General features: G+C 40.1%; 1 protein-coding gene across 1 annotated transcript in view; it reads left to right on the top strand.

Moving 5' to 3' along the window:
* CRPPA (CDP-L-ribitol pyrophosphorylase A) overlaps positions 1-24700 on the top strand; it is an 818587-nt gene that overhangs the window by 580517 nt on the left and 213370 nt on the right. The window lies entirely within an intron of this gene.

Raw genomic sequence — 24700 nt, 5'->3', positions numbered from 1 at the left:
TGTACCCCTGCTATCCTTTGTTGCAATGCATACCTAGGAGGACTCAGGAGCAGCAATGAACTTCTGAGCGTTAGCTGCTAATTAGTATCAGCACATATATGCCTCTTGTCATTGGCTTACATGATGTGTTCAGCTAGCTCCCAGTACCACATTGCTGCTCTTTTAACAAAGGATACAGAGAGAATGAAGCAAATTTGATAACAAAAGTAAAATGGCAAGTTGTTTGCTATTGTGAAAAAAAATATGTTTCATGTCTTTTTAAGTATTATATAGTGTACCACCTTGTTCAGTAGTGTGGAACATGTAGGCATATTAAAAATAAACATATTACAAGTTGAAAGTAAACACAAGTGCAATCGAATTTAGCGCACGTCAGTTTAGCCCTACGGACATAAACAAGTTGGGATAGAGACAAAATAATATAATATGTACTTTAATTACTTTACTTGCAAACTTAGGCCTAGATTTGGAGTTCGGCGGTAGCCGTCAAAACCAGCGTTAGAGGCTCCTAACGCTGGTTTTGGCCGCCCGCTGGTATTTGGAGTCAGTGATTAAAGGGTCTAACGCTCACTTTACAGCCGCGACTTTTCCATACCGCAGATCCCCCTACGCCATTTGCGTAGCCTATATTTTCAATGGGATCTTTCTAACGCTGGTATTTAGAGTCGTTTCTGAAGTGAGCGTTAGAGCTCTAACGACAAGATTCCAGCCGCCTGAAAATAGCAGGAGTTAAGAGCTTTCTGGCTAACGCCGGTTTATAAAGCTCTTAACTACTGTACCCTAAAGTACACTAACACCCATAAACTACCTATGTACCCCTAAACCGAGGTCCCCCCACACCGCCGCCACTCGATTAAAATTTTTAACCCCTAATCTGCCGACCGCCACCTACGTTATATTTATGTACCCCTAATCTGCTGCCCCTAACCCCGCCGACCCCTGTATTATATTTATTCACCCCTAACCTGCCCCCCACAACGTCGCCGCCAGCTACTTACAATAATTAACCCCTAATCTTCCGACCGCAAATCGCCGCCACCTACGTTATCCCTATGTACCCCTAATCTGCTGCCCCTAACATCGCCGACCCCTATATTATATTTATTAACCCCTAATCTGCCCCCCTCAACGTCGCCGACACCTGCCTACACTTATTAACCCCTAATCTGCCGAGAGGACCACACCGCTATTCTAATAAATGTATTAACCCCTAAAGCTAAGTCTAACCCTAACACTAACACCCCCCTAAGTTAAATATAATTTTTATCTAACGAAATAAATTAGCTCTTATTAAATAACTTATTCCTATTTAAAGCTAAATACTTACCTGTAAAATAAATCCTAATATAGCTACAATATAAATTATAATTATATTATAGCTATTTTAGGATTAATATTTATTTTACAGGCAACTTTGTAATTATTTTAACCAGGTACAATAGCTATTAAATAGTTAAGAACTATTTAATAGTTACCTATTTAAAATAATAACAAATTTACCTGTAAAATAAATCCTAACCTAAGTTATAATTAAACCTAACACTACCCTATCAATAAAATAATTAAATAAACTACCTACAATTACCTACAATTAACCTAACACTACACTATCAATAAATTAATTAAACACAATTGCTACAAATAAATACAATTAAATAAACTAGCTAAAGTACAAAAAATAAAAAAGAACTAAGTTACAGAAAATAAAAAAATATTTACAAACATAAGAAAAATATTACAACAATTTTAAACTAATTACACCTACTCTAAGCCCGTTCCGATCAGCCAATAGAATGCGAGCTCAATCTGATTGGCTGATGGGATCGGCCAATCGGATTGAACTTGATTCTGATTCAGCCAATCAGAAAATTCCTACCTTAATTCCGATTGGCTGATAGAATCCTATCAGCCAATCGGAATTCGAGGGACGCCATCTTGGATTACGTCCCTTAAAGGAACCGTCATTAGTCGGGAGACATCGGAAGAAGAGGATGGATCCGCGTCGCCTGCTTCAAGATGGACCCGCTCCGCACCGGATGGAAGAAGATCGAAGATGCCGCTTGGAGAAGATGTTTGCCGGTCCGGATGTCCTCTTCTTGCCAGATAGGAGGAAGACTTTGGAGCACCGGATTATGGATCGCCAACCCCCGCTTGGGTTGGATGAAGATCTTGGAGCCAGGACGGATCGGTGATACCTGGATGGTGAAGACAAGGTAGGAAGATCTTCAGGGGATTAGTGTTAGGTTTATTTAAGGGGGGTTTGGGTTAGATTAGGGGTATGTGGGTGGTGGGTTGTAATGTTGGGGGGGGGTATTGTATTTATTTTTTTACAGGCAAAAGAGCTGAAATCCTTGGGGCATGCCCCGCAAAGGGCCCTGTTCAGGGCTGGTAAGGTAAAAGAGCTTGTAACTTTTTTAATTTAGAATAGGGTAGGGAATTTTTTATTTTGGGGGGCTTTGTTATTTTATTAGGGGGCTTAGAGTAGGTGTAATTAGTTTAAAATTGTTGTAATATTTTTCTTATGTTTGTAAATATTTTTTTATTTTCTGTAACTTAGTTCTTTTTTATTTTTTGTACTTTAGCTAGTTTATTTAATTGTATTTATTTGTAGCAATTGTGTTTAATTAATTTATTGATAGTGTAGTGTTAGGTTAATTGTAGGTAATTGTAGGTAGTTTATTTAATTATTTTATTGATAGGGTAGTGTTAGGTTTAATTATAACTTAGGTTAGGATTTATTTTACAGGTAAATTTGTTATTATTTTAAATAGGTAACTATTAAATAGTTCTTAACTATTTAATAGCTATTGTACCTGGTTAAAATAATTACAAAGTTGCCTGTAAAATAAATATTAATCCTAAAATAGCTATAATATAATTATAATTTATATTGTAGCTATATTAGGATTTATTTTACAGGTAAGTATTTAGCTTTAAATAGGAATAAGTTATTTAATAAGAGTTAATTTATTTCGTTAGATAAAAATTATATTTAACTTAGGGGGGTGTTAGTGTTAGGGTTAGACTTAGCTTTAGGGGTTAATACATTTATTAGAATATCGGTGAGCTCCGATCGGAAGTTTAGGGGTTAATAATTGAAGGTAGGTGTCGGCGATGTTAGGGAGGGCAGATTAGGGGTTAATACTATTTATGATAGGGTTAGTGAGGCGGATTAGGGGTTAATAACTTTATTATAGTAGCGCTCAGGTCCGCTCGGCAGATTAGGGGTTAATAAGTGTAGGTAGGTGTCGGCGACGTTGTGGGGGGCAGATTAGGGGTTAATAAATATAACATAGGGGTCGGCGATGTTAGGGCAGCAGATTAGGGGTACATAGGGATAACGTAGGTGGCGGCGTTTTACGGAGCGGCAGATTAGGGGTTAAAAGTGTAATGCAGGGGTCAGCGATAGCGGGGGCGGCAGATTAGGGGTTAATAAGTGTAAGGGTAGGGGTGTTTAGACTCGGGGTACATGTTAGAGTGTTAGGTGCAGACGTAGGAAGTGTTTCCCCATAGGAAACAATGGGGCTGCGTTAGGAGCTGAACGCTGCTTTTTTGCAGGTGTTAGGTTTTTTTTCAGCTCAAACAGCCCCATTGTTTCCTATGGGAGAATCGTGCACGAGCACGTTTTTGAGGCCGGCCGCGTCCGTAAGCAACTCTGGTATCGAGAGTTGCATTTGCGGTAAAAATGCTCTACGCTCCTTTTTTGGAGCCTAACGCAGCATTTGTTTTAACTCTCGATACCAGAGTTAAATTTATGGTGCGGCCAGAAAAAAGCCCGCGGAGCGTTAACAGCCCTTTTACCGCCGAACTCCAAATCTAGGCCTTATACTGCAGTGCCTCTCCATTAACCCTTTTTTTTTTAGTTTCTGAATTGTAAAGCTCTAACTCCCCCCACACAATTCCTTTTATGGCTGTATTTATATGTATTGTTATTTTGGTAAAATGCAAAAGTGAATAGGGATTATCTGCTGGAGCATGCCTAGAAGCTGGGAACTCAGTTGAAATACAATGCCTGTGTCTAAACACTGATAAGAGGGGTGGAGTTAGCTGCTCCAGGCAGCTTAGCTATGTAATTCATTTTCGGCTAAATTACGAGTTTTGCGGTATGAGTGAAAAAGCAGAGTTAAAGTGATGGTCAAGTATGACTAACTACATCTTGCGATCAGAATGTAACTACCAAAATAATGTGACTTTCATTCATCATTTCGCCATTTAAATTCTATTTTGTGCGCTATCTTATATTATTTTGATACCTTCCTAATATCCATCCTCCTCCCGTCAATCGTCCGCCATTGTTTTTACTTCCGTCACGTGTTTTTATTATCCAATTACAGTACAGGCCACTCGGGGAATCATCTCTAAGTAAAAACACCCTTATTCATTTCTGCGCATGCCCTAGCTCCGTAATCGCATCCTAATCTCTGTCTCACCGCGATTTTTGCGCATGAACATTTTCAAGCTATTGAATACAGATTTCTAACGCATGCGTGTACAGCTTAATGAAGTCTGTAATGCCAGGGCAGTGACGTGGGGAAGGGCGGGTAGATCTGTCACCGGGAGGAAGCAAATTCAAGGAAGTTATTCATGGGGAGGAGCAATGATAGTACCGAGTAAGAACATAAAATAAGTATTTATATATTTAGAAATAACATTAGGTACAGTTTATATATGCGATTTACCTTAAAAATACATGTGGATTGGAATTGTAATGAGTAATAGTGTAAAATTGACCATCACTTTAAGACTCTTTTTCAATACCGCTGGTATTACTTTGTAAAGTCTTTTTTCTATGGGACTTCCTTTGTGTCGGTATTACGAGTTTGCCTGGGAGGCCAAAAAGTGAGCGGTACAGCCTAAAACTACAAGATCCATAACATAAACTGAAAGTCAGTAGTTATGGGTTTTATGCTACAACGCCGTAACATAAAACTCATAACTAAAGTGCTAAAAAGTACACTAAAACCCATAAACTACCTATTAACCTGTAAGTTAAAATAAATACAAATTTACCTATAAAATAAAACCTAACCTGAGTTACACTAAAACCTAACCTTAAACTACAATTAAATAAATTACATTTATTAAATAGAATTAACTAAATTACAAAAAAAACACCTAAATTACACAAAATAAAAAATAAATTATCCAATATTTAAACTAATTACACCTAATCTAATAGCCCTATCAAAATAAAAAAGCCCCCCAAAATAAAAAAAAAACCCTAGCCTAAACTAAACTGCCAATAGGCCTTAAAAGGGCCTTTCTTTCATGTAATTGGGAAGAGTCCATGAGCTAGTGACATATGGGATATACAATCCTACCAGGAGGGGCAAAGTTTCCCAAACCTCAAAATGCCTATAAATACACCCCTCACCACACCCACAATTCAGTTTTACAAACTTTGCCTCCTTTGGAGGTGGTGAAGTAAGTTTGTGCTAAGATTTCTACGTTGATATGCGCTTCTCAGCATTGTTGAAGCCCGATTCCTCTCAGAGTACAGCGAATGTCAGAGGGACGTGAAGGGAGTATCAATTATTTGAATACGATGATCTCCCTAACAGGGGTCTATTTCATAGGTTCTCTGTTATCGGTCGTAGAGATTCATCTCCTACCTCCCTTTTCAGATCGACGATATACTCTCAATTTACCATTACCTCTACTAATAACTGTTTTAGTACTGGTTTGGCTATCTGCTATATGTGGATGGGTGTCTTTTGGTAAGTATGTTTTTTATTACTTAAGACACTCTCAGCTATGGTTTGGCACTTTATGCAATTATATAAAGTTCTAAATATATGTATTGTACTTATATTTGCCATGAGTCAGGTTCATGTATTTCCTTCTGCAGACTGTCAGTTTCATATTTGGGAATGTAAACACTTTAAGAATTTAATTTCTTACCTGGGGTTTAGTCTTTTTTCAATTTGACTACTTTTGCAATTGCGGGTGTTAGGCCCGCGGGTGCGTCAAATGCTAGACTTTATTGCGTCATTTTTGGCGCAAACTTTTTTTGGCGAAAAAGTATGTTTATGACGCAACTTCGTCATTTCCGGCGTCGTACGTGACGCCGAGACCTTTCACACGGCGGCGTCATTAGTGACACAAGTGTGTCATTTCCGGTCATTTTACGCTTTGTTGTGCGTCATACTTGGCGCAAATTTTTTTCATTATTTCAATACCCCATTGATGTTTGCCTCCTGCTTTCTTCTCTATCAAGAGGCCTATGCTTTTGCATTTTTTCCCATTCCTGAAACTGTCATTTAAGGAAATAGATAATTTTGCTTTATATGTTTTTTTTTACATTGAGCAAGATGTCCCAATCTGATCCTGTCTCTGAAGTTTCTGCTGGAACATTGCTGCCTGATATCGATTCTACCAAAGCTAAGTGCATTTGTTGTAAAATTGTAGAAATTATTCCACCGAATGTCATTTGTAATAGTTGTCATGATAAACTTTTACATGCAGATAGTGTTTCCCTCAGTAATAGTACATTGCCAGATGCAGTTCCTTCAACTTCTAATGTGCATAATATACCTGTAAATTTTAAAGAATTTGTTTCTGATTCTATTATGAAGGCTTTGTCTGCATTTCCACCTTCTAATAAACGTAAAAGCTCTTTTAAAACTTCTCATTTAGCTGATGAAATTTCAAATGACCAACAACATAATAATTCATCCTCTTCTGATGAGGATCTATCTGAAACAGATGATCCTTCCTCAGATATTGACACTGACAAATCTACTTATTTATTTAAAATAGAGTATATGCGTTCTTTATTAAAAGAAGTGTTAATTACTTTGGATATTGAGGTAACCAGTCCTGTTGACGTTCAGTCTAATAAACGTTTAAATGCTGTTTTTAAACCTCCCCCAGGTGTTTTTCCCATTCCTGAGGCTATTTCTGATATGATTTCTAGGGAATGGAATAAGCCAGGTACTTCCTTTATTCCTTCTTCAAGGTTTAAGAGATTGTATCCTTTACCAGCAAAATCTATAGAGTTTTGGGAAAAAAATCCCCAAAGTTGATGGGGCTATTTCTACTCTTGCTAAACGTACCACTATTCCTATGGAAGATAGCACTTCCTTTAAGGATCCTTTAGATAGGAAGCTTGAATCTTATCTAAGGAAGGCCTATTTATATTAAGATCATCTTCTCAGACCTGCTATTTCTTTGGGTGATGTTGCGGCTGCATCAACTTTCTGGTTGGAAAATTTAGCGCAACATGAATTGGATTCTGACATATCTAGCATTATTCGCTTACTGCAATATGCTAATCATTTTATTTGTGATGCCATTTTTGAAATTATCAATATTGATGTTAGATCCATGTCTTTAGCTGTATTAGCTAGAAGAGCTTTGTGGCTTAAATCTTGGAATGCTGATATGACATCTAAATATAGATTACTATCTCTTTCTTTTCAAGGTAATAATTTATTTGGTTCTCAGTTGGATTCTATTATTTCAACTATCACTGGGGGAAAAGGAGTTTTTTTGCCTCAGGATAAAAAACCTAAGGGTAAATCTAAGGCTTCTAATCGTTTTCGTTCCTTTCGTCAGAATAAGGAACAAAAACTCAATCCTTCCCCCAAGGAATCTGCTTCCAATTGGAAGCTGTCCTCAAATTGGAATAAATCCAAGCCATTTAGGAAACCAAAGTCAGCCCCTAAATCCGCATGAAGGTGCGGCCCTCATGCCGTTTTTCAAGGATTTTTGGATAAAATCTGTCCAAAATCATTGGATTCAGAGCATTGTCTCTCAAGGGTATCGAATAGGAGAAGATTTTTTCTCTCACGCATCCCTGTAAATCCAGTAAAAGCTCAGGCTTTTCTGAAGTGTGTTTCAGACCTGGAGTCTTCAGGGGTAATCATGCCAGTTCCTCCTCAGGAACAAGGTTTGGGGTTTTATTCAAACCTATTCATTGTACCAAAGAAAGAAAATGTATTCAGACCAGTTCTGGATCTAAAAATTTTGAATCGTTATGTAAGAGTACAAACTTTCAAGATGGTGACTATAAGGACTATTCTGCCTTTTGTTCAGCAAGGACATTATATGTCCACAATAGACTTGCAGGATGCATACCTTCATATTCCGATTCATCCAGAACACTTTCAGTTTCTGAGATTCTCTTTTCTAGACAAGCATTACCAATTTGTTGCTCTTCCATTTGGCCTAGCAACAGCTCCAAGAATCTTTTCAAAGGTTCTAGGTGTCCTACTATCTGTAATCAGAGAACAGGGTATTGCGGTGTTTCCTTATTTGGACGATATCTTTGTACTAGCTCAGTCTTTACGTACTGCAGAATCTCACATAAATCAACTAGTGTTGTTTCTTCGGAAACATGGTTGGAGGATCAATTTACCAAAAAGTTTCTTGATTCCTCAGACAAGGGTCACCTTTTTAGGCTTCCAGATAGATTCAGTGTCCATGACTCTGTCTCTAACAGACAAGAGACGTTTAAAATTGGTTGCAGCATGCCGGCACCTTCAGTCTCAGTCATTCCCTTCAGTGGCTATGTGCATGGAAGTTTTAGGTCTCGTGACTGCAGCATCGGACGCGATCCCCTTTGCTCGTTTTCACATGAGACCTCTACAGCTTTGTATGCTGAATCAATGGTGCAGGGATTATACAAAGATATCACAATTAATATCCTTAAATCCCAATGTACGACACTCTCTGACATGGTGGATAGATCACCATCGTTTGGTTCAAGGGGCTTCTTTTGTTCTCCCAACCTGGACTGTGATCTCAACAGATGCGAGTCTTTCAGGTTGGGGAGCTGTTTGGGGATCTCTGACAGCACAAGGGGTTTGGAAATCTCAAGAGGCGAGATTACCAATAAATATTTTAGAACTCCGTGCAATTTTCAGGGCTCTTCAGTTCTGGCCTCTGCTAAAGAGAGAACCGTTCATTTGTTTTCAGACAGACAATATCACAACTGTGGCTTATGTCAATCATCAGGGTGGGACTCACAGTCCCCAAGCTATGAAGGAAGTATCTCGGATACTTGCTTGGGCGGAATCCAGCTCCTGTCTAATCTCTGCGGTGCATATCCCAGGTGTAGACAATTGGGAGGCGGATTATCTCAGCCGTCAGACTTTACATCCAGGGGAGTGGTCTCTCCATCCAGATGTGTTTTCTCAGATTGTTCAGATGTGGGGTCTTCCAGAGATAGATCTCATGGCCTCTCATCTAAACAAGAAAATTCCCAGATACCTGTCCAGGTCCAGGGATGTTCAGGTGGAAGCAGTGGATGCGCTGACACTTCCTTGGTGTTATCAACCTGTTTACCTCGTCCCGCCTCTAGTTCTTCTTCCAAGAGTGATCTCCAAAATCATCATGGGGCAGTCTTTTGTGTTGCTGGTGGCTCCAGCATGGCAACACAGGTTTTGGTATGCGGATCTGGTTCGGATGTCCAGTTGCCTGCCTTGGCCACTTCCGTTACGGCCGGACCTACTATCTCAAGATCAGTTTTTCCATCAGGATCTCAAATGATTAAATTTGAAGGTATGGAAATTGAACGCTTAGTTTTAAGTCATAGAGGGTTCTCTGTCTTAGTGATTAATACTATGTTACAAGCTCGTAAATCTGTTTCTAGAAAGATTTATTATAGAGTTTGGAAGACTTACATTTCATGGTGTTCTTCTAATAATTTCTCCTGGCATTCTTTTAGAATTCCTAGAATTTTGCAGTTTCTTCAGGATGGTTTGGATAAGAGTTTGTCTGCAAGTTCCTTGAAAGGACAAATCTCCGCTCTTTCTGTTTTATTTCACAGAAATATTGCTATATTTCCTGATATACACTGTTTTGTACAGACTTTAGTTCGTATTAAGCCTGTCATTAAGTCAATTTCTCCTCCTTGGAGTCTTAATTTGGTTCTGAAGGCTTTACAGGCTCCTCCATTTGAACCTATGCATTCTTTGGACATTAAACTACTTTCTTGGAAAGTGTTGTTCCGTTTAGCTATCTCTTCTGCTAGAAGAGTTTCTGAGCTATCTGCTCTTTCTTGTGAGTCTCCTTTTCTGATTTTTCATCAGGATAAGGCAGTTTTGCGGACTTCTTTTCAATTTTTACTTAAGGTTGTGAATGCTAACAACATTAGTAGAGAAATTGTGTCCCTTCTTTATGTCCTATTCCTAAGAATTCTTTGGAGAGATCCTTACATTCTTTGGATGTGGTAAGAGCTTTGAAATATTATGTGGAAGCTACTAAAGATTTCAGGAAGACTTCCAGTCTATTTGTTTTATTTTCTGGTCCTAGGAAAGTTCAGAAAGCTTCTGCTATTTCCTTGGCTTCTTGGTTGAAACTTTTAATTCATCAAGCTTATTTGGAGTCGGGTCAAATCCTGCCTCAGAGAATTACAGCTCATTCTACTAGATCAGTCTCCACTTCGTGGGCTTTTAAGAATGAAGCTTTAGTTGATCAGATTTGCAAAGCGGCAACTTGGTCCTCTTTGCATACATTTACTAAATTTTACCATTTTGATGTATTTGCTTCTTCGGAAGCAGTTTTTGGTAGAAAAGTTCTTCAGGCAGCTGTTTCAGTTTGATTCTTCTGCTTTTTATTTAAGTTTTTTTCTTTCAAAAGTGAAAATAAACTTATTTTTTGGGGTTGTGGATTATTTTTTCAGCGGAATATGGCTGTTTTTATTTTATTCCCTCCCTCTCTAGTGACTCTTGAGTGGAAGACTCCACATCTTGGGTATTGATATCCCATATGTCACTAGCTCATGGACTCTTGCCAATTACATGAAAGAAAACATAATTTATGTAAGAATTTACCTGATAAATTCATTTCTTTCATATTGGCAAGAGTCCATGAGGCCCACCCTTTTTATGGTGGTTATGATTTTTTGTATAAAGCACAATTATTTCCAAATTTCCTTTGTTGATGCTTTCTACTCCTTTCTTTATCACCCCACTGCTTGGCTATTCGTTAAACTGAATTGTGGGTGTGGTGAGGGGTATATTTATAGGCATTTTGAGGTTTGGGAAACTTTGCCCCTCCTGGTAGGATTGTATATCCCATATGTCACTAGCTCATGGACTCTTGCCAATATGAAAGAAATGAATTTATCAGGTAAATTCTTACATAAATTATGTTTTTGCGGGCATTGTCCCAAAGAAATCAGCTCTTTTACCTGTAAAAAAAAAAAATACAAACCCCCCCAACAGTAAAACCCACCACCCACACAACCAAACCCCCCAAATAAAAACCTACCTAAAAAACCTAAGCCTCCCATTGCCCTGAAAAGGGCATTTGGATGGGCATTGCCCTTAAAAGGGCATTTAGCTCTTTTTCAGCCCAAACCCTAAGCTAAAAATAAAACCCACCCAATAAACCTTTAAAAAAACCTAACACTATCCCCTGAAGATCCACTTACAGTTTTTGAAGACCCGACATCCATCCTCAAGGAAGCGGCAGAAGTCCTCAGCAAAGCCGGCAGAAGTCTTCATCCAAGAGGGCCGAAGTCTTCATCCATCCGGCGCGGAGCAGCTCCATCTTTAAACATCCGGCGCGGAGCATCCTCTTCTTCCAACGTCTCTTCTTGAATGAAGGTTCCTTTAAGTGATGTCATCCAAGATCGTGTCCCTTGAATTCCGATTGGCTGATAGAATTCTATCAGCCAATTGGAATTTAAGGGACGCCATCTTAGATGATGTCACTTAAAGGAACCTTCATTCGAGAAGAGACGTCGGAAGAAGAGGATGCTCCGCGCCGGATGTGTTGAAGATGTAACCGCGCCGTCTGGATGAAGACTTCTGCCGGCTTGGATGAAGACTTCAGCCCTCTTGGATGAAGACTTCTGCCGGCTTAGCTGAGGACTTCTGCCACTTCGTTGAGGATGGATGTCGGGTCTTTAAAAACTGTAAGTGGATCTTCAGGGGTTAGTGTTAGTTTTTTTTTAAGGGTTTATTGGGTGGGTTTTATTTTTATCTTAGGGTTTGGGCTGAAAAAGAGCTAAATATTTTAGGGCAATGCCCATTCAAATGCCCTTTTCAGGGCAATGGGGAGCTTAGGTTTTTTAGGTAGGTTTTTATTTGGGGGGTTTGGTTGTGTGGGTGGTGGGTTTTACTGTTGGGGGGGGTGTTTGCATTTTTTTTTACAGGTAAAAAAGCTGATATCTTTGGGGCAATGCCTCAGAAAAGGTCCTTTTAAGGGCTATTGGCAGTTTAGTTTAGACTAGGGTTCTTTTTATTTTGGGGGGGGGGCTTTTTTATTTTGATAGGACTATTAGAGTAGGTGTAATTAGTTTAAATATTTGATAATTTATTTTTTATTTTGTGTAATTTAGTGTTTGTTTTTTTTGTAATTTAGTTAATTGTATTTAATAAATGTAATTTATTTAATTGTAGTGTAAGGTTAGGTGTTAGTGTAACTCAAGTTAGGTTTTATTTTACAGGTACATTTGTATTTATTTTAGCTAGATAGTTAGTAAATAGTTAATAACTATTTACTAATTAGTCTACCTAGTTAAAATAAATACAAACTTAGCTGTGAAATAAAAATAAAACCTAAGATAGCTACAGTGTAACTATTAGTTATATTGTAGCTAGCTTAGGTCTTATTTTATAGGTAGGTATTTAGTTTTAAATAGGAATTATTTAGTTATTAATAGTAGGTTTTATTTAGATTTATTATAATTACATTAAAGTTAGTGGTGTTAGGGTTAGGGTTACGTTAGGGTTAGGGTTAGACTTAGGGTTATGGGTTAATAAATGTAGGTAGGTGGCGGCGATGTTAGGAGTGGCAGATTAGGGGTTAATAAGTGTATGTAGGTGGCAGCGATGTCGGGGGCAGCAGATTAGGGGTTAATAAATGTAGGTAGATGGTGGCGACATTGGCAGCGGCAGATTAGGGGTTAATAAATATAATTTAGGTATCTGCGATGTTGGGGGCGGCAGATTAGGGGTTAATAAGTTAATGTAGGTGGCGGCGACATTGGGGGAGGCACATTAGGGGTTAATAAGTGTAGGTAGGTGGCGGTGACATTGGGGGCGGCAGTTTAGGGGTTAATAAGTGTAGGTAGGTGGCAACGATGTTGGGGAGCGGCAGATTAGCGGTTAATAACTGTAATGTAGGTGTCGGCGATGTCAGGGGAAGCAGATTAGGGGTGTTTAGACTCGGGTTTATGTTAGGGTGTTAGGTGTAAACATAACTTTTGTTTCCCCATAGGAATCAATGGGGCAGCGTTACGGAGCTTTATGCAGGTGTTAGGCTTTTTTTCAACTGGCTCTCCCCATTGATGTCTATGGGAAAATCGTGCACGAGCACGTAAAACCAGCTCAAAGCAGTGCTGGTATTGGAGTGCGGTATGGATCTCAATTTTGCTCTACCCTCACTTATTGCCTGCTAACGCCGGGTTTTTGCAAACCTGTAATAGCAGCGCTGTAGGGAGGTGAGCGGTGACAATAACTTGCAAGTTAGCACCGAGCAGCTCTTGCAGCAAAACTCGTAATCTAGCCGTTTGCTTTTTTTAAAAATTATTTAAAAATACTTGCCAGCAATTTTTAAACAATTTTTTTATGCAAACTATTTTAAATTAATTAACCCTTTTAGGATATGCACAGATCTCAACCTGTTTTATGCTACTTTAAGACCTCGCTTAAAGAGTTAGGGATAGAAAAAAGTTGCACAAAACACAACATAAATACATTAAAATATACTATTAAACTCATATAATAATAATTATTAAAAATTATTTTATATATATATATACCAGGCGATAAGTCTGCCCAGAGGACAGTCTATGTTTAAAAAATACAAATCCCCAAGCTAAAGTTACAAAAAATAAAAAGAAGTTTAATTACAGATAAAAATAAACAGCTATCCAAAATAAAAAATTGAAACCTAAACTAATAACCCTATAAAAATAAAAAATCCCCTCAAATATAAACACCCCCTAATCTAATATTAAACTACCAATAGCCCTTAAAAGGGCCTTTTGTAGGGCATTGTCCTAAGTTAAACAGCTTTTTTACCTCTAAAAAATACTAAGTCCCCCCTAACAGTAAAAAAACCCCACCCACCAAACCCCCCAAAATAAAAAAAACCTAACACTAAAAAATACTAAACTACCCATTGCTTTTAAAGGGGCATTTGTATGGGAATTGCCCTTAAAAGGGCATTCAGCTACTTTACTGCTATTAAAAGGGTAATCAGCTCTTTTTTTCAAGCCCAAAAAAATCCTAATCTAAACAAAAACACACCAAATATTAAAATAAAAAAGCCTAAACCTAAGCACCAAATAGGTACTCCCTGTTCCTGAAGTCCGGCAGAGAAGGTCTTCCAGACGGATCCATCATCTTCTATCTTCATCCGGAGTGAAGGCGGCGTGGGGCGGAGGTACGGAGCTGTGTTCCCGATGCCTTGGTCCTCAGCGGCAGTCCTCAGCGGCAGTGGTGTTCCTCTGCGGCATTGAGGCTCCTCTTCCGATGTCTGTCGTAGACTGAAGATTGAATGCAAGGTACCGCAATCAATTTGGGGTTCCTTGTATTCCTTTTGGCTGTCATTTTGAAATCATGCAAACAAGCAACATTGTTTTGGCTGCCTCGCGCACCCAACATACCTTTGAGGATACGTGCGCAACTGTCGACACCGACGGATACATTACAAGCGCGATTATAGTGTGTGTGTATATATATATATATAAAATAGAAAAGTGATAACAAGCGCTAACAACACCTTAAATTCCTGTGATACATAAGAGATAAAATAATAGTGCCAAAGTTTAACAGATGCCACACGTAAGTGGTATATTAATGAACAATAAAAAACAAATACAGGAATAATGAGAGGGGCATTAACAATAATAGGAATCCAAAAATGCAAACAGAAGCGGAAAAAAAGGCAGTCAGAGCTGAAAAACAGAATATGCAAAATTTTCTAGTATAGAATTCAAGTGGAAGTGTAGATACAGTCTACTTACAGGAGTTAACCTCAATCAAATGAGGAAAGGGAGTCCACAGCGATGAAAGGGATCGCGTTCCCACACCAGCAAGATGAGGGTGATGCCGGCGATCAACGGCAGAGGTTATTCTCACACAGGTCCATTCGGATTGGTGCAAAAGAAAGAATCAGATAACGAACATAGTGTAATAACGTTTTTTGCAATGCAAAGTAACAAAAAACAACAAAGAAAGTTTCCATTGGAAATAAACTCACATTTAGGAACCTCAATACTATATGAGGTATCAGACGGGTACTAAAAGTAAATACAGCTGGGTTGCATACAAATGCCTGAAACACAGAAGCATGTGTTCTGCGGCTGTCAATGGTAGCAATTGAATAAAAGGCAAATAAAAGGTCAGAGCGGGACCCAGTAGCCAGGTGTTCCACACAGCAAAAGCCTTATGTGTTTTGAAGATGAACTCTTCTTCTTCAGATTAAATGGAACTTTAGAAACACTCGGTTCCTATGACAAATACTTATGTCTTTGAAACAGGATTGAAGTAATATATATATATATATATATATATATATACACACACACACACAACACATAGAGACACTCACCAGCTAGCTCACACCTAAGATTAAAATCACAACTGGAAAGGTTAGTTACCGTATCTGGCCAAATGGAAAAAGCTCAGGCACCACGTCAAGGTCCTTTCCACTGAGTCCCTAACACAGCTGCACAATGCGAGCTCACAGAGCCAAACAAACTGAGAACAAAGGAGGGGTGCAAAGGTATATGTAATCACCCAGAGAAATACAAAACACGGAAGGAAACTGCACTCCAAGAACGGACCGGGTACACATCCAATGGCTCAGCAACATCCCAGCCCTGGGTGCTTAAATAGCACTCCCAAAAAGCTGTGCTATCACCAGAGTCACAGGCAGTTAACCCCAGTCCGGAATGGGTGCAAGAAACATAGGGGGATTACAAACAAATAATAATACAACACATAGAGACACCCAGCACTCACCAGCTAGCTCACAGCTAAGATTAAAATCACAACTGGAAAGGTTAGTTACCGCATCTGGCCAAATGGGAAAAGCTCAGGCACCACATCAAGGTCCTTTCCACTGCCTGAGTCCCTAACACAGCCACACAATGTGAGCTCACCGAGCCAAACAAACTGAGAACAAAGGAGGGGTGCACAGGTATATGTAATCACCCAGAGAAATACAAAACACGGAAGGAGACTGCACTCCAAGACCGGACCGGCTACACATCCAATGGCTCAGCAACATCCCAGCCCTGGGTGCTTAAATAGCACTCCCAAAAAGCTGTGCTGTCACCAGAGTCACAGGCAGTTAACCCCAGTCCGGAATGGGTGCAAGAAACATAGGGGGATTACAAACAAATAATAATACAACACATAGAGACACCCAGCACTCACCAGCTAGCTCACAGCTAAGATTAAAATCACAACTGGAAAGGTTAGTTACCGCATCTGGCCAACTGGGAAAAGCTCAGGCACCACGTCAAGGTCCTTTGCACTGCCTGAGTCCCTAACACAGCCACACAATGCAAGCTCACCGAGCCAAACAAACTGAGAACAAAGGAGGGGTGCACAGGTATATGTAATCACCCAGAGAAATACAAAACACGGAAGGAGACTGCACTCCAAGAACGAACCGGGTACACATCCAATGACTCAGCAACATACCAGCCCTGGGTGCTTAAATAGCATCAAGAACATCTGTTTAATGTATGAGGTGGGCGGGGCCTAATTTTGCGCCTTAGTTGCGCATTTGTTTTTACTTCTGGATCGCAAGCTTCAACACAGGAGGGTCCTGAAGCAGTTTTGGAGCTAAAACAAAGCTTTTTTCCCCCGATTTCAACCCCTAAGGGCAGGTAGGCACCACAGCAGAGCTGTGGCAAGGTGCTGACTGTGTATTTCCAGATTTTTAGACTTTTGCCAATCCGGTTTGGTAACTAAGGGGTTAATCTCATTCTTACTAGTGGTGCAACCTTACTAAGGCTTGCTACATATGCTGTAAAAAATTCGTAAGATTTGTGATATTTTTAAGCAGTTTTGCAGAAAGTGTACATGTTTTTTTCTCTTAAAGGCACAGTACCGTTTTTTTTGAAAGTGTTGTTTTTAATTGAATAAAGTGTTCTCCAAACTTGCTTGTTGCATTACTAGCCTGTTTAACATGTCTGACACCAAGGAAAAGCCTTGTTCAATGTGTTTAGAAGCCATTGTGGAACCCCCTCTTAGAATGTGTCCCACTTGCACTGAAATGTCTATAAATTATAAAGAGCATATTTTAGCACTTAAAAATAATACCATAGATGATTCTCAGACAGAAGGGAATGAGGATTTGCCATCTAGCTCTCCCCAAGAGTCACAACCAGTAACGCCCGCACAAGTGACGCCAAGTACCTCTAGTGCGTCGAATTCATTTACTTTACAAGACATGGCCACAGTTATGAATACAACCCTCACTGAGGTTTTATCCAAACTGCCTGGTTTGTAAGGAAAGCGTGACAGCTCTGGGTTAAGAACAAATGCTGAGCCGTCTGACGCTTTAGTAGCCGTATCTGATATACCCTCACAATGTTCTGAGGTAGGGATAAGGGATTTGTTATCTGAGGGAGAAATTTCTGATTCAGGAAAGACGCTCCCTCAGACAGATTCTGATATGACAGCCTTTAAATGTAAGCTTGAACACCTCCGCTTATTGCTCAGGGAGGTATTAGCGACTCTAGATGATTGTGACCTTATAGTGGTCCCAGAGAAATTGTGTAAAATGGACAAATATTTAGAGGTTCCTGTTTACACTGATGTTTTTCCAGTCCCTAAGAGGATTGTGAATATTGTTACTAAGGAGTGGGATAGACCAGGTATTCCGTTCGCTCCCCCTCCTGTTTTTAAGAAAATGTTTCCCATATCTAACACCATGCAGGACTCGTGGCAGACAGTTCCTAAGGTGGAGGGAGCTATTTCTACTCTGGCTAAGCGTACAACTATACCTATCGAAGACAGTTGTGCTTTCAAAGATCCTATGGATAAAAAATTAGAGGGTCTCCTGAAGAAAATTTTTGTTCATCAAGGTTTTCTTCTCCAACCTATTGCGTGCATTGTTCCTGTAACTACTGCAGCTGCTTTCTGGTTTGAGGCTCTAGAAGAGGCTCTTCAGATGGAGACTCCATTAGAGGAGATTATGGACAGAATTAAGGCCCTTAAGTTGGCTAATTCTTTCATTACAGATGCTGCTTTCCAACTGGCTAAATTAGCGGCAAAGAATTCAGGTTTCGCCATTTTAGCACGCAGAGCGTTATGGCTTAAGTCCTGGTCTGCGGATGTGTCATCAAAATCGAAACTTTTGAACATCCCTTTCAAAGGAAAGACCCTATTCGGGCCTAAACTGAAAGAGATTTTTTCAGACATCACTGGAGGGAAAGGCCATGCCCTCCCTCAGGATAAAACAAAAATGAGGACCAAACAAAATAATTTTCGTTCCTTTTCGGAACTTCAAGGGTGGTCCCACTTCAGCTTCCTCTGCTGCAAAGCAAGAGGGGAATTTTGCCCAATCCAAGTCAGTCTGGAGACCTAACCAGGCTTGGAACAAGGGTAAACAGGCCATGAAGCTTGCAGCTGCCTCTAAGACAGCATGAAGGGGTAGCCCCCGATCCGGGACCGGATCTAGTAGGGGGCAGACTCTCTCTCTTCGCTCAGGCTTGGGCATGAGATGTTCACGATTCCTGGGCTTTAGAAATTGTGTCCCAGGGATATCTTCTGGCCTTCAAAGACTCCCCCCCCAAGGGGGAGATTTCACATTTCTCAATTGTCTGCAAACCAGACAAAGAGAGAGGCGTTCTTACGCTGTGTAGAAGACCTACATACCATGGGAGTGATCCGCCCAGTTCCAAAAGAGGAACAAGGGCTAGGGTTTTACTCAAACCTGTTTGTGGTTCCCAAAAAAGAGGGAACTTTCAGACCAATCTTGGATCTCAAAATTCTAAACAAATTCCTAAGAGTACAATCATTCAAGATGGAGACTATTCGGACCATTCTACCAATGATCCAGGAGGGTTGAATATATTTGACTACCGTGGTCTTACAGGATGAGTATCTACACATCCCTATTCACAGAGACCATCATCAATTCCTCAGATTTGCCTTTCTGGACAGGCATTTCCAGTTTGTGGCCCTTCCCTTCGGGTTGGCCACGGCTTCCAGAATTTTCACAAAAGTGTTAGGGTCCCTTTTAGCGGTGCTAAGGCCGCGGGGCATAGCAGTGACGCCTTATCTAGACAACATCTTAATTCAGGCATCGACTTTCCAATTAGCCAAGTCTCACATGGACATCGTGTTGGCTTTTCTGAGATCTCACGGGTGGAAGGGGAACATAAAAAGAGTTCCCTCTTCCCTCTCACAAGCGTTTCCTTTCTAGGGACTCTGATAGACTCGGTAGAAATGAAAATATTTCTGACGGAGGTCAGAAAATCAAAACTCTTAACCACTTGCCGAGCTCTTCATTCCATTCCACGGCCATCAGTGGCTCAGTGCATGGAGGTAATCGGACTCATGGTAGCAGCAATGGACATAGTTCCTTTTTCCCGCCTACACCTCAGACCACTGCAACTATGCATGCTTAAACAGTGGAATGGGGATTATGCAGATTTATCTCCTCAAATAAATCGGGACCAGGAGACCAGAGATTCTCTTCTCTGGTGGTTGTCTCAGGACCACCTGTCTCAGGGAATGTGTTTACGCAGGCCAGAGTGGCTCATAGTACCGACAGATGCCAGCCTACTAGGCTGGGGTGCAGTCTGGAACTCCCTGAAAGCACAGGGCTTATGGTCTCAGGAGGAAACTCTCCTCCTGATAAACATCCTAGAACTGAGAGCGATATTCAATGCGCTTCAGGCGTGGCCTCAGCTTGCTGCGGACAAATTCATCAGATTTCAGTAGGACAACATCACGACTGTAGCTTATATCAATCATCAAGGATGAACATGCAGTTCTCTAGCGATGATGGAGGTGACCAAAATAATCCGATGGGCAGAGGATCACTCTTGCCATCTCTCAGCAATCCATATCCCAGAAGTAGAGAACTGGGAGGCGGATTTCCTAAGTCGTCAGACTTTTCATCCGGGGGAGTGGGAGCTCCATCCGGAGGTATTTGACCAGCTGACTCAGCTATGGGGCACACCAGAATTGGATCTGATGGCGTCCCGACAGAATGCCAAACTTCCTCGTTATGGGTCCAGGTCCCGGGATCCCCAGGCGGTACTGATAAATGCTCTAGCAGTAACCTGGTCCTTCAATCTGGCCTATGTATTTCCATCGTTTCCTCTCCTTCCACGTTGCCAGAATCAAGCAGGAGAGGGCTTCGGTGATTCTGATAGCACCTGCGTGGCCACGCAGGACTTGGTATGCAGACCTAGTGGACATGTCGTCAGTTCCACCGTGGTTTCTGCCAATAAGGCAGGACCTTCTAATCCAAGGTCCATTCACGCATCCAAATCTAATTTCTCTGCATCTGACCGCTTGGAGATTGAACTCCTGATTCTATCAAAGCGTGGTTTCTCTGAGTCGGTCATTGATACCCTGATTCAAGCTAGAAAGCCTGTCACCAGGAAGATTTATCATAAGATTTGGCGCAAATATTTTTATTGGTGTGAATCCAAGGGTTACTCATGGAGTAAGATTAGGATTCCTAGAATATTGTCTTTTCTCCAAGAAGGATTGGAGAAGGGATTATCAGATAGTTTGTTAAAAGGACAAATATCTGCTTTGTCTATTCTTCTACACAAACGTCTGGCAGATGTCCCAGACGTTCAAGCATTTAGTCAGGCCTTGGTCAGGATCAAGCCTGTATTTAAAACTGGTGCTCCACCATGGAGCCTAAACTTAGTTCTTAAAGTTCTTCAAGGGGTTCCGTTTGAACCTATGCATTCTATAGATATTAAGCTTCTATCTTGGAAAGTTTTGTTTTTAGTAGCTATCTCTTCGGCTCGAAGAGTTTCTGAGTTATCTGCTTTACAGTGTGATTCACCTTACCTTGTTTTCCATGCAGATAAGGTGGTTTTGCGTACCAAACCTGTGTTTCTTCCTAAGGTTGTTTGTAATAGGAATATCAATCAGGAGATTGTTGTTCCTTCACTGTGTCCTAATCCTTCCTCAAAGACGGAACTTCTGTTGCACAATCTTGATGTGGTTTGTGCTTTAAAGTTCTACTTATAAGCAACTAAAGATTTTCGTCAAACATCTTCATTGTTTGTTGTTTATTCTGGTAAACGGAGAGGTCAAAAGGCTACGGGTACCTCTTTTTCCTTTTGGCTGAAAAGCATCATCCGTTTGGCTTATGAGACTGCTGGACAGCAGCCTCCTGAAAGAATTACTGCTCATTCTACTAGAGCAGTGGCTTCCACATGGGCATTTAAAAATGAGGCTTCTGTTGAACAGATTTGTCAGGCGGCGACTTGGTCTTCGCTTCATACTTTTTCCAAATTTTACAAATTCGATACTTTTGCTTCTTCGGAGGCTATATTTAGGAGAAAGGTTCTACAAACAGTGATGCCTTCCGTTTAAGGTCCCTGTCTTGTCCCTCTCGTCATCCGTGTCCTAAAGCTTTGGTATTGGTATCCCACAAGTATGGATGAATCCGTGGACTCGATACATCTTACAAGAGAAAATATAATTTATGCTTACCTGATAAATTTATTTCTCTTGTGATGTATCGAGTCCACGGCCCGCCCTGTTAATTATTAAGACAGGCGGTATATTTTTATTTAAAAAACTTCAGTCACCACTGCACCCTATAGTTTCTCCTTTTTCTTCCTAGCCTTCGGTCGAATGACTGGGGGGTGGAGCTAAGGGAGAAGCTATATAGACAGCTCTGCTGTGGGTGCTCTCTTTGCCACTTCCTGTAGGGAAGGAGAATATCCCACAAGTATGGAGGAATCCGTGGACTCGATACATCACAAGAGAAATAAATTTATCAGGTAAGCATAAATTATGTTTTGTTTGTAATCCCCCTATGTTTATTGCACCCATTCCGGACTGGGGTTAACTGCCTGTGACTCTGTTGACAGCACAGCTTTTTGGGAGTGCTATTTAAGCACCCAGGGCTGGGATGTTGCTGAGCCATTGGATGTGTACCCGGTCCGGTCTTGGAGTGCAGTCTCCTTCCGTGTTTTTTTTATATATATATATATATATATTTATATATATATATATATATATATATATATATATATATTGAAAGTAAACACAATTGCTTGAGCGCAATTTAATTTAACGCACCTCAGAATAGCGCAACTACAGAGTTGTGGTTAAGCGTTACACTAAAATAAAAATTAATTTAAAAGTTATAATAACACTATCTAATAAATATTATTTTTTAAAAATTGCACAAAACATGTTAAGGGCTCAAAGATATGAGGCCTTAGGTATAAGAAATAAAATGTCAGGCAAAGGGCTTTAACATAGAGATACATACATACACATGTTTAAATATGTATATGTATCAATATATGGGTATATATGTGTGTACATATGTATTTATTTGTGTATTTACAGAAATATATATATATATATATACATACATATATATATTGGAGCCCTTTGCAGTCAAGTAGATGGAAAGATGTAAATGCATGTAAAAGCGTATTTATGCAATATTCATATTTAATAAAGTGTTTAACTATGTATTTAATGGAAATATTTCACACTCCATTTTTTCACATAGGGCAATATATCCTAGGTATTTATAGTAGATCTCTCTCTCTCCTCATACAAAAAAACATCAGTTATATATAGAAATATATATATATATATATATATATTTATGCATAAATAGAACTTATTCTTCTATATGAAGAACATTGGAATGTGAAATATTCATATTTTCATGGCGTGTTAGCGCACTTGAGAAAATGTTATCGGGTTTGTGTGTGAGTAGGGTGTTACCTTTTTCCCCCACTTTTCACGCTCCATTGACTTCTATGGAGGAATATGTTAGCTTGATTGCGATATTGTAAGTTTGGCTTTTTGCGTGCATCGGGTTACCACGCAAGTGAAAACCTCTATAATTTCAACTTGTAATACACATGGTATCAGACGCGCTCAAAAAGCTATCGATGTTAACTTGCTCTGCTTGTAATCTAGACCAAAATCAGGAAGAGTGATTATTTTTGTAAGCATTCTGATTACAGAATGGGGAAGAAAGTTACCCAAAGCACCTTTGGCCAAAACAATTTGCTCCACTCACCTAATTACCTGTTAGCTCAGGAAAAAAAATATCCCAGTTGTGTTTTATCTTCTTTATGAACTGAGCATTTTGAAGCAGAACAAGTGTGTGTCACGCCGCGCCACTCTAGCCGTTGCTAGGGGCGCGGCGTCTCCTTCTCTGCTCGCTGTCAGGGGCAGTGTTGGCTATGGATGCGTGCGGCGCTGACGCCATCGCCGCACGCTCCAGATGACGGCCGGACCTCTGAGGCAGGAATCTGCACCTATTTAAATCTGGGAGGAATGGTCTGTCACTGCCCAAGTATAGGTGTTATTCTGTGTGCTCCTGGGTGTGACAGATCGTTCCATATAGGTAATACCTTTGTTGCTGAACCTGCCTGTCTACTGACTACTCTACCTGCCTTAATCTGCTGGACTGATCTTTGCTGCTGAACCTGCCTGTTTGCTGACTACTCTGCCTGTTTTACCCCTGAATTGCTGGACTGCTATACAACTGCTGATCCCTGCCTGCTTGACTACTCTGCTCATTAACCCCTGTTGTTCTGGATTGCCTCTTTGTTGCCAAACCCTTCCTGTCTGACCATTCTAGTGGTGTACCCTTGGACTGCTTTACTGTTGCCGAATCCTGCCTGCCTGGCCATTCTAGTGGTGTGCCCTTGGACTGCTTTACTGTTGCTGAACCCTGCCTGCCTGACCATTCTAGTGGTGTGTCCTTGGACTGCTCTGCTGTTGCCGCTGGGGACTGTCCTGCCTATGGTGATTGCCGCTCTCCTCATTTTACTAACTTTCTCTGCTCTTGGATATTCCCTATCATTCCGGCTCGACGCCAGGATAACAAGACTACTTGCCGAGTTCGATCTGATAGAGGAGTATCCCACGACATTACAGTGTGCAAAGCAGTCACTTGGTCTTCTTTGGCCATGAGCTGCAGATTCTACTGATTTCATGGGAAATACAAACTTGTAATGCACTAAAATAACCATGTGGTGAGACACTACTTACAAATATATTGACACCATAGATTTTTTTGTAAACTTAGGTATTCTGGAGATCAAAGGTTTTTGTGTCTAAATTACATTGAAAATTAATTAAATAATGTGATAGCCAAAACAGATGTACCCCAGTTTTTTTACATTCATTTCATGCAGTTCAAATGTGTTTGCCAACATTAACAAATACATTTATTTCATGTTTTGCCGTTGTGAGAAAAATGTGTATTTCTCAATGTTTAGTTTAAAAATAGTATATTGGTTTATGGTGACTTTATTTCTCTTTTAACACAACCCACAAACACCAAGTCCACTTTAACTATTTTGTGTAGAAAAATGTTACAAAGGACATTATATATAAGTGAAAGAAATGTGGCACCATTGCCAATTCTTGCAACTGCAAATTCTAACTTGTATAAAGGATGTTTTGGTAATCAAAAGGAATCATCCATAGCTGTTTTAAATAAGATGAGCTTTGTATTAAGACATTGAATTAATTTCCTATTTATATGTTTTAGTATAAACTAAAGTCAATCTGCCACAATGTTGGTGGTCTTTTTA

The sequence above is a fragment of the Bombina bombina genome, chromosome 5 (genome assembly GCF_027579735.1).
Source record: "Bombina bombina isolate aBomBom1 chromosome 5, aBomBom1.pri, whole genome shotgun sequence".
Taxonomy (NCBI): domain Eukaryota; kingdom Metazoa; phylum Chordata; class Amphibia; order Anura; family Bombinatoridae; genus Bombina; species Bombina bombina.
This window is presented reverse-complemented; position numbering and strand designations above follow the sequence as displayed.